Raw genomic sequence first — 10,000 nt, forward strand, 5'->3', positions numbered from 1 at the left:
TCTGTGCTCTCCCTCTTCTCTGTCTCCCCTTCCCCGTTTCCATATGACTCCCACTCCCTTCTTCTTCCCTCTCCCCCGTCTCCCCTCCCCCATCTTCCCCTTCCCCTCCCACATCTTTCCCTTCCCTCGCCTCCATATCTCCCTCTCCCCGCGTCTCCCCTTCCCCTTCCCTCGCCTCCATATCTCCCTTTCCGTCTCCCCTCCACCATCTTTCCCTCCCCTGTCTCCCCTCCCTTTCCTACAAATATCCCTCTCCCTCTCCCCTTCCCCTCCCCCCCTTCTTTCCCCTTCCTCGCCTCCATCTCCCCCCTCTCCCCCGTCTATCCCTCTCACCCCCTCCCCCTTAGACGAGGTCGCTGTAATGACTCCGGCACCAAGTTATAATCCGCGGGAGGTCGAGAGAGGTCGGGAGAGGTCGAGAGGGAAAGGGGTTGACCGTAACTACAATTATACAAGAGACGCGAGATTACTGGGCCTCGGCGCTGTATTGGGGGGGGGGGAGGTTGGGGGTAGGGGTGGAGGGGTAGGGGTGGGAGGGGTGAGGGGAGGGTTAGTCGCGCTGTCTGTTTGTCTTTGTCTGGGAGGGCTGTGTGTGTGTCTGGATGTTGGGTTGTGTGTGTGCATGTATGTCTTTTTGTGTGTTTGTTATTGTGAGTATTATTTTTTATTCATTTCACCTTTCTCTTATGCCTTGTCTTTCTGTCTCTTTTTCTTGTTTTAGTTTCTCTTTCTCTTTTTTTCTCTACTCTCTCTTCTCTATCTCTCCTCTTCCTTCTCTCTCTCTCTCTCTCTCTCTCTCTCTCTCTCTCTCTCTCTCTCTCTCTCTCTCTCTCTCTCTCTCTCTCTCTCTCTCTCTCTCTCTCTCTCTCTCTCTCTCTCTCTCTCTCTCTCTCTCCTCTCTCTCTCTCTCTCTCTCATCCTGCCTGTCAGTCTCGGTCTATCTGCCTGTCTCTCTGTGTCTGTCAATCACTGTCTTTCTGCCCGTGTACGTCCATGCGTGTACATGTACGTATGCATGCTCTTGTGTGCATATTATTCGTATCAGCATCATGGCGTCATTGTCCTATTGAGCTTGTTATAGTTAATTAAGATTAATATAATTGAAATATAATAAATTCAAATTATATACATTTTTCAGACTTTCCAGCTGTGTGGGATTCTATTGTCCATCGTGGCTCTCTCGCGTTGAACTGAAAGATAATAAAACTTGGGGAAAGAATATGATGGTTTATTATTTTGCTGTGATTTATTTTGGTGTTCTTATGATATGTATATATTTTTGGAAATGTCTTTTATTATCTCATTTGGATTGTTCTTATTGTTTTTTTTTCTTTTTTTTTCTTTCTTTTGTTTTATTGTGGTTTGAATTGCATCAGATCTGTTTGTTTGTTTATTTGTTTTTATTATTTTTTATTATTCCCTTTTTTCATAGCATTCTTTTGTTTTTGGTCTTTGGGCGTTTCTCTTTTTTCGTCTTTTTCTCATCTATATTTTTTCTTTCCTGTATTTTTATTATTATTATTATTATTTTCTAATCTGTCTCCTTCCTTTCTTTTGGCCCATCTTTCTCTTCTTTCTCCTTTTCTTCTTTGTTTTTCTTTCTCTCTTTCTCGCTTTCTTCCTCACACCCTGTTTTCTTCATTTTTTTATTCATACAAACCTTATGTTCCTCTATTTAAAGATTTATAATTCAATTTTCTTGATTTTGATCTCTTAAGTCACTCGTGGATTCGATTTTCGAGTTTTAATAGTTTATAATTACTTGGATCATGTTAAAAGATTAAAAAAAAACTTTCTGTTTCAAGAGTCACTCACGCGAATTTTATTACGAAGAAGTTTCCACCGGTTCAGAAGTTTTTTTTTTTTTTTTTTTTTTTTGGGGGGGGGGTGGAATTTAGATTTTAAAAGAAGTGATTTTGGTTTTAAATTTAGAGCTTCTTCGGTGGCCTGATCTTGCACCCCCACTTCCCTCCCCTCTTCTTCTTCTTCTTCTTCTTCTTCTTCTTCTTCTTCTTCTTCTCTCTCTCTCTCTCTCTCTCTCTCTCTCTCTCTCTCTCTCTCTCTCTCTCTCTCTCTCTCTCTCTCTCTCTCTCTCCCTCTCTCCCACTCTCTCCCTCTCTCCCCTTCTCCTCCTCCCTCTCTCTCTCCTCTCTCTCTCTCCCTCTCTTCCTCTTCCCTCTCTCTCCTCTCCTCCCTCCCTCCCTCCTCCACTTCTCACCCCCATTCTTCCCTCCATCTCATCCCTCTTTTGTCCCTCTCTTCTTTTAGGGGGAGGGAGGGAGAGGGAGCAGCAGTCGGAGAAGGAGAGGGAGAGAACGAGGAAAAGGGAAAGAGAGAAAGAAAGGGAGAGAGAGAGAGAAAGAGAAAGAGAAAGAGAGGCAGGTAGAGGAACTGGAAAGGGAAGAGGAAGAGGAAAAGGAAGTGAAAGAAGGAGAGAGAGGAAATTTTCAGACACAGAATTAGATACAGACAGACACACAAACAGACAGACAATCACCCTAACTTTAATCCCCCCCCCCCATCCGGTCAGTACCGGAGTGCACTCGAACCTTTAAAACTTTTTTTTTTTTGTTGATGTCTTTTTGTTTTGTTTTTGTTTTTGTTTTTTATTCTCGATGGCAAAGGAAGACAAACACTTTAAGCGAGGATGTGCTGGTGGGTGGGTTGGGGGTGAGGTGGGGGGACGGGGAGGGGGGTAGTCAAAGAGAGAGAGAGAAGCTGAAACTCTCGTCTGTGTTGCCGGAGTTGAGGGTAGGGAGGTGTTGTCGAGTGTGCGGGTAGGGGCGGTTGGTGACAGTGTGCAGGGAAGGCGGAGGGGGGAGGGTTACTGTTGTCTATCTGTAAAGGAAGGAAATTATTATTGTGATTGCAAAGTAAGAGCCGTGGTATATTTAAAGAGTGTCGGTGGAAGAGGCACGTTTGTTGTCATTCTGCAAGGAAATGGGATGTTGTCAGTGTGCAGGGTGGGCGGAGAGGGAAGGCTGTTGTCAGTCTCTCTAAAGGGGGGGAATGCAATGAGAGATGGTGTATGATCAGGGAAGGAGGCTATTTGTTGGCAATTGGTAAAGAGGAGGTGGGGCTGTTGTCAGAATGTGCGGAGATAAGGGCTGTTGTCAGGGAGAAGTGCCGTTGTCAGTGTACTCGGAGATGGGATGTGACGAGGAATTGGCAGTTGTCATAGTAAAAGGAGGGGGGGGGGGAGTTGTTGTCACTGTGCAAGGAAGGGTCTTTCACCAGCGTGCAAGAAGAGGGAATGTTGTCAGAGCGCAGGATGGTCATCAGAAGGCAGATGTTGTCAGAGTGCAGGAAGGGGAATGATAGAGTACGGGAAGAGGGGGGGTGTTGTTAGAATGCAAGGGAAGAAAGTGTGGTCAGAGTGCAAAGTTGGAAAACCGTTCTCAGAGCGAAAGGGGGGATAAGGTGTTGGCAGAGTGCAGAGGAAGAAAGTACGGTCAGCGTACAAGGTTGGAAAACTGTTGTCAGAGCACAAGAAGGGAAACCGTTGTCAGAGTGCTCGAGATAAATTGTCAGAGCACAAGGAGGGAAGCCGTTATCAGAGTGCAACCAGGGAAATTGTTGTCAGACCGCGGGGACGGGGTTGAGGCAGGTTAAAAGGGGAAAGGATAGGTGGGAGTTCGTTGTCTGAGCGACTGTGTGGATATTTGTGTGCCAGCTGTTTGCTTCTGAAGGTGTATTTTGACCTTTTTACCGCCTCCTTGTTATCGTGTTTACAAGGAAGCGGCCTTGGCGAGGAAGGTCGGATGGTAAAGAAATGTATAGTTTTTTTATGTTTTTTTTATGTCGAATCAGATGGAGAGATTGTGAGAGAGGGGGAGGGAGAGGAAGAAAGAGAGAAAGAGGGGGAGAAAGAGAAAAAAATGGTGAGAGAGAGAGAGATTCTGCCTGAAGGGCTGCACCTTAGTGCTAGCCTTATTCGTTAGCTATTTGTTAAATAACTGAAAAAAACACCTATATATGATTTTACAAAAGTGAACTGTGTTTCCTTAAATCCTAATGTTCCATTGTTGTACACTCAAAGTCACTGTAGGCCGTCAGTTGTCAATTGATGATTTATAAGTTCTGCAACAGGTTGTAGAGGGGGAAACCGTTGTCCTAAGACCACTGAAAACATTTTTCCTGGCATTGTAGTTGCTGAGCAAATTGTTGCTGGATCATGAGCATCATTCGTACTATCTTCTGCATCAATATTTGCAGTAGGTCCTGTCTTTCCTGTGGTGTGGGGGTCGGCGCTGGCACTGAAGCAGGTGTCGAGCTGCTGTATATGCTGTGGATGTCGAAAGCGATGTCGATGTCGAAGCAGGTTCTGAAGTCGATGCCGAAGTAGCAGGAGCTGAAACTGGCACTGAAGGGGCTGAAGCAGACCTTGAGACTGGTGCTGGAGTAGGAGCTGAAACTGGCGCAGAAGGGGCTGAAGCAGACCCTGAGGCTGGCGCTGGAGCAGGAGCTGAAACTGGCACTGAAGAGGCTGAAGCAGACCTTGAGGCTGGCGCTGGAGTAGGAGCTGAAACTAGCACTGAAGAGGCTGAAGCAGACCTTGAGGCTGGCGCTGGAGCAGGAGCTGAAACTGGCACTGAAGAGGCTGAAGCAGACCTTGAGGCTGGCGCTGGAGTAGGAGCTGATGCCGATAGTAAGGCTGGAGAGATCGACCGTTTCCGTTCGCCACACCTCGCCACATTTACCCTCCCAGGCTGGAGGGAATTCGGCCTCATCGTTAAAGCGAGGAAATGGGATGGGGTTGCGAGAGGCCAGAACAGCCTGTTGCTTCTTTCGTCATTTTCTTCTATGGTTCGGATAGAATGCACATAATGGAGAGTTTGCGCTATGGTCAAGTCTGCAATTGACGCATTTCCTCGGGAGATGATTACCCTGTGCGATTTTTTCGGCGCACTCCCTGCTCATGCGCAGTACCGGCAACGCGGCTGCTCGCGGGGACAAGCGCGTGCCTCGTGCCCCCATCTGGACAGTCGGCGCAAAATGGGACTTAAAGACAGCACACATGGAAGGCGCCATGGCTTCTACAATTTTGATGGTCTTGTTGATTTTCTCCCCTTCATATGCGGTGATCAATCGCCGTGTCATCCTATTATCAGACAATGCGTTTAGCGTGTAGAATCTTCTCATTGTATTCCGTGATCTCATTGGTGTCAGTTTCCCTCGGGACATCGAACGCAACGAGGTTAGTACAGCGTCCTTTCCATAAGCTCTGCTTATTTCGAGGATTTTTCCTGTCGCTCCGGTGGTAGTTATACGTGTAAGAATTTCTTCATTCTTACACCGTACATAGGTATTATTTCGTCCTAGTCTTAATTCTAGGGCTCCTTTAATCTTTTTTAATGGGGTCATATTCAGCAGAGAGAGAGAGAGAAAGAAAGAGGAGAGAGAAAAAGTAGAGAGAGAGGGAAAGAGGAGAGAGAGAGAAAAATAGAGAGATGGGGGGCAGGAGAGGAAAGAGAGAGAGAGAGAGGGACGAGAAAGAGAGAGAGAATGGGTATGGAGAAGAGAGAGAGAGAGATTAGGAAAAGGCAAAAGGAATGGAAGAGAGAAAGAGAGAGGTGAGTGAGTGCGTGAATGGCAGAGAGAGAAGTGAAAATAGAATTCCGTTTTACAGTTCCAATAGGCCTGTAAAAGAAAAGGTTGCCAACTATGTATTTTCCTTTTCTGCTGCATCGAGAGTAAAGGTTAAAGTAGCAACAGGTAGCCACTGTTCTCTCATATTTTTGTCAGATCCAACAAATTGGCGTCATACATATTACTTTTTTTTTTAGAATAAACCTAGAAAAGGTCAACCTCATTATCCTCATATCGTGTCCTCCCCTTTACACAAAACCCACGGATCCGAACATAAAAAAATGTAGGGAGGGGAGCTAAATTCTCACAGGGAACCGGTACCCAAGAGCTGGAGGCGGGAAGCGGGGTGGATCCGGGTCCGATTGAATTATTTACACCTCTGAGCCCCCGGTCTTGGCGGGGTGTGACGTCAGAGCTCCGAGATCGAGGCTGAGGGGAAACTAACGAACTAAATTGCTGATTGTGAATGAAAATCAGAGGAAAAGCGGCGGTTGAGGTTTCAGAACTCTACATATTTCCTTTAGATTTCCTTTATCTTATTTGGATTGTGTGTTTTTTAAATTTTTATGGTGGGTTTTATATCATTGAATTATGAAAGATATGACCGCATAGATAGATACATAATGGCTTTATTTCGTTCGTATTTTTCAATGGTTAAGTTAATATCATCTGACTGTTAATGCGAGGTACGTTGACCAGGTGACTTGGGCCGATAATTGTTTTGATAATAGTTCACAAAAATGAATAATTGAAGGGTATAGAGTAAACTATTAGATAAGAATTAGAGAGACGGGGAATGGTATAGGAAATATCAAGCAAGAGATACATGTGAGAGAGAGAGAAGGAGGCAAAAGTAAAGGCAGAGAGGGAGAGAGAGACAGGAAACAGAAGTAGAGAGAGAGAGAGAGACAGGAAACAGAAGTCGAGAGAGAGAGGAGAGAGACAGGAAACAGAAGTAGAGAGAGAGAGAGAGAGAGAGGAAACAGAAGTCGAGAGAGAGAGAGAGAGAGAGAGAGAGAGAGAGAGAGAGAGAGAGAGAGAGAGAGAGAGAGAGAGAGAGAGAGAGAGAGAGAGAGAGAGAGAGAGAGGAAACAGAAGTCGAGAGACAGAGAGAGAGGAAACGAGAAGTCGAGAGAGAGAGAGAGAGAGAGAGAGAGAGAGAGAGAGAGAGAGAGAGAGAGAGAGAGAGAGAGAGAGAGAGAGAGAGAGAGAGAGAGAGGGAGAGAGAGACAGGAAACAGAAGTCGAGAGAGAGAGAGAGAGGAAACAAAAGTAGAGAGGGAGGAGAGAGACAGGAAACAGAAGTAGAGAGAGAGAGAGACAGGGAACAGAAGTAGAGAGACAGAGAGAGACAGGAAACAGAAGTCGAGAGAGAGAGGGAGAGGAAACAGAAATCGAGAGAGAGAGAGACAGGAAACAGAAGTCGAGAGAGAGAGGAGAGAGACAGGAAACAGAAGTAGAGAGAGAGAGAGGAGAGAGACAGGAAACAGAAGTAGAGAGAGAGAGAGAAATAGAGAGATAGGAGACAGAAGTAGAGAGAGAGAGATAGGAGACAGAAGTAGAGAGAGAGAGAAATAGAGAGAGATAGGAGACAGAAGTAGAGAGAGGGGGGAGGGAGTAGGCATACACTCAAATTTATCAGACGTACCGTCAACTTATACGCATTTTGAAGAGCAGTCTGTACAATAAAATGTTCATAAAAATGGTATCATGAGCATTTTTATTATTTTTATAATTATTCATTTATTCAATCTATTTTTATTGTTTCTATTATTACTACTACTATTATTACTCCTATTATTAATATCATTATTATTATTATTATCATTAATAACATTATTATTATTTGTAATATGAGACGCAATTTAGTGATCCAAAAGAATTCAGAAAATACTTTCTCCCATTTTTGCAAACCTCTCAAGTTATGGCATTCGCGAAATTACGCAATAAGATTACTGCAATGCATACAGGAAGTTGGAAATTGCACAGAAGATTATTTTAATGACAAAAAAGTTGGAAATTATTCAGGAGGTTAATGCAATGGCTATTTTAAAAAGTTAAAAGTGCAGTAAAGATAACTTAAATGCTTGAAGGAAGAAATCTCACAAGAATTTACTGAAGCAATGATGCTACTGAGGATTATATATATATATATATATATATATATATATATATATATATATATATATATATATATATATGTGTGTGTGTGTGTGTGTGTGTGTGTGTGTGTGTGTGTGTGTGTGTGTGTGTGTGTGTGTGTGTGTGTGTGTGTGTGTGTGCGCGCGCGCGCCTACAGGGTTCTTGTAGGTATAATTTTTTATAAATTTACGACTCGTACCAATTGCTTGTTAAGACCTGGAGCCACTTGTTGCTGAATACACACTTCCCATTACATGTAGCCTCCCGGATGAAATGCGCGCTATTTTTTTTCCTTTTCACATGACCCATAAGTAAACGTTCGCGTCCATTAGGAAAGGTCAAGGTCAAGGTCTAATGCTGTTGACGGATGATTTCGATCAAGCAGCGCAGAGATCCGCAAGTGAGTGAATCGCGACGGCGTCCAAATTTGCCTTGGAATAATTTAGGACATTTTAAGACCCGTGACAGAAAAAATATCCGTATATATACATGTATTTATATGTATATATACATATATTTATATGTATATATACATATATTTATATGTATATATACATATATAATATATATATATATATATATATATATATATATATATATATATATATATATATATAATGTCTGTCTGTCTGTCTGTCTGTATGTATGTATGTATGTATATATGTATATGTATATGTATATGTATATGTATATATATAGATAGATAGATATAGATATAGATATAGATATAGATATATAGATATACAGAGATATATACAGATATATGCACACACACACACACACACACACACACACACACACACACACACACACACACACACACACACACACACACACACACACACATATATATATATATATATATATATATATATATATATATATATATATATATATATATATATATATATATATATATATATACACACCCACACGTGTGTGTGCGTGTGTGCGTGTGTGTGTATGGATTGCTCTCGTAGGGTGTTTGTGTGTGGATATGTTCTTATCCTGAGAGAGAGAGAGAGAGAGAGAGAGAGAGAGAGAGAGAGAGAGAGAGAGAGAGAGAGAGAGAGAGAGGAGAGAAATAGAGAGGGAGAGAAATAGAGAGAGAAAGGAGAGAAATAGAGAGAGAGAGAGAGAGAGAGAGAGAGAGAGAGAAATGAGAGAGAGAGAGAGAGAGAGAGAGAGAGAGAGAGAGGGGGGGGGAAAGGTAGTGAGGAATGTAGACAAGATAGAAGAGGATAGATATGTGAAAATAGCGCAGAGAGAGAGTGAGACAGAAAGAAAGAAAGAAAAAAAAGGAAGAGGAGGAGGAAAAGGATTTATAAAGTGTCACAGAAAAGACTGTGGAAGACCGAAAAAACATGAGTTTTTGAAATTTTGAAAAAAAATAAATAGATAAATCACAAAATAACGATAACAAGCATTCGAGAAAAGAAAATTCTGGAAATCACACGAAATGAAATTCCTCGCAGGAAATAACGCCATTGTCACAGGGGAAGAAGTAAAAAACAAAACAAAAAAAAAACATTAAAATAGAATATCCTGTTTCCTCTTCGTCAAGGAAATTCAGGAGTAAACATGAAAGATTTTTCGTCTCCTATAGTGAAGTAGCAAAAATAAGTTTTTTTAAAGTAATTATGAACGGTTAAATGTATGTCAGCTGGCTGTTTTTACCTACTTATTTATTTTTATTTTTTATTTTTATTTTTATTTTCATTTTTTACTTATTTGTTTATTTTATTTATTTATTAATTCATTTATCGATCTTACGCTTCATATTTTTATGTTTATTTATTTTTTTATGTTTTTTATTTATTTATTTATTTATTTATTGATCTTACGCTTCATTTGAAAGTCGAAGGATATTGCCAAATGATGGTCATAGTTTTTTTCCTGACTTAGTATCCAACTTTTATAAGAAAAACAGACTAGATAGATAGAAATAGATAGATGAATAACCAGGTAAGATAAATTGATAGATATGTTATTAAGTAGATGAAATATGAATGAAAAAAATGAATAATAGATGTGTATAAAAAATCATTTAAAAATCACCTTGTTTCCATATCACCTTGGCTCCCCCCCCCAAAAAAAAAAAAAAAAAAAAAACTTTCATACTCGGATACTACCATACATACTAATATACATACATGCTGTCATACATACTGCCATGCATACATACACATATACACACTACCATACATACTACCATACATACTGTCATACATACTACCATACACACCACCATACACATTACCATACATACT

This window comes from Penaeus vannamei, chromosome 5 (genome assembly GCF_042767895.1).
Source record: "Penaeus vannamei isolate JL-2024 chromosome 5, ASM4276789v1, whole genome shotgun sequence".
NCBI lineage: Eukaryota > Metazoa > Arthropoda > Malacostraca > Decapoda > Penaeidae > Penaeus > Penaeus vannamei.